Source organism: Schistocerca americana, chromosome 2 (assembly GCF_021461395.2).
Source record: "Schistocerca americana isolate TAMUIC-IGC-003095 chromosome 2, iqSchAmer2.1, whole genome shotgun sequence".
In the NCBI taxonomy this organism is placed as follows: Eukaryota; Metazoa; Arthropoda; class Insecta; order Orthoptera; family Acrididae; genus Schistocerca; species Schistocerca americana.
Window position 1 is genome coordinate 428,959,755 of NC_060120.1, and position 1,105 is coordinate 428,960,859.

Sequence of the window (1,105 nt, forward strand, 5' to 3'; positions counted from 1 at the left end):
GCTGTTATCCGTCACAGTTATTCCATCTCCTCTCTCCACTGCGATTTCCATTACGTTTTCTGTTATTGTGGTACTGGTAATTGCCGTTATAATTTAACGGTGAATTGCCATACTGCTGCTGTGTAGCCTGGTAAATGGGATTATATCTGTTTTCGTTTTCATATTTATTATGTGGCTTTCCGTTACTGCGATTAAAGTTGTTGTTATTATTATAAGGCTGCACGTTACGTTGACCGGCGTTAGGTTAGCATGGCATTCCATTGCTACCGTTTGCAGCGTGCTGTTGCGGAGCGGGCAGTCCATTATTATAATTGTTCCGCGCACTCGCAAGCACGTCCTCACGTATCATGTCTAGGTTATCAAGCACGGAAAGAAAAACTTCTTGGTCGTCCTCGATTAAATTAACCAATTTTTCTCTGATTGGGACTGGAAGTTCAGATTTTAAAATCATGATGACATCTTTCGTGGAGATGGGCGTGTCCCAATATTGAGTTTCTCGTAAATACTTATCAAAGTATAGCCTAAGACCTCTTCCTTTGGCGTTAAAGGGTTCTGCGTTACACATCTCCTTTCGGGGTCTTTGCTGGATACCAGAGCTCCAAAAAGTATTCAGAAAATGACTCTCAAAATCGGCATATGTGTGGCACAGAATTACCCTCCTCCTTGGACATATCCTAATCTCAACTGAATTCGTTGTTTGTCATTCCAAGTTTCTGGAAAAACACCTGAGAACTACTTCAGAAAAACCATGGCGTGAATGTTCCGCTGTTCTGGCATGAACGGCTGGAAAACTCGATGTTTTAGAACACTTCCATCTCTCGTCAGTTCAACTAACGTCAACTGATCATTGTGAACACACGACATTGAAGTTTTGTCCCGTGTACTATATGCTGGTGGGGAATGTTGTACATGATACACTGGATAATGCCAAGAATCTGGTTCAGGCGGTAAAGAATGCGGATAGTCATTTTGATTATCTGTCAGTAATTCATTTACTTGTCTCTTAAGCCGATCGATGTCGTTAGTTAATTTTTGCTTCCACTCAGGAATAAAGGCTCTTCTAATTTCTCCAAGTTCACTAGACAGAGTGTCACCGGCTGTTCCA